The following is a 365-nucleotide window of genomic DNA, read 5'->3' on the forward strand; positions in this document are numbered from 1 at the left end:
AATAAACCACACAAAATGTTATCCATCGAAATTAAACAAAACTTAACAGTAAGAAAGAAAAACAATGTTTATTCTCAGACTTTTCCAATGGCGGAGTCTTCCAGCCTTACGAGGAGTAAACTTTTCCACTGATGACCGATTCAGCTTTCCCCGAAATTAACTTGTTTTTAATGAAATATTAGCGAAAATCCCTCACTGAAATAGTCGACCCAGCTGGAAAAGTCGTTTTTTGCAGTGCTTCCCCGTAGTTAGTACGTAGGTAAGTACAGCATAGAATACAATATGTTGTGTTACCTAGATGGAATCTGAATATTTTAATTTAGGTGCTTTTCATATTAATGATACCTAATTAGGTATTTGGTGCG

This window comes from Penaeus monodon, chromosome 29 (assembly GCF_015228065.2).
Source record: "Penaeus monodon isolate SGIC_2016 chromosome 29, NSTDA_Pmon_1, whole genome shotgun sequence".
In the NCBI taxonomy this organism is placed as follows: Eukaryota; Metazoa; Arthropoda; class Malacostraca; order Decapoda; family Penaeidae; genus Penaeus; species Penaeus monodon.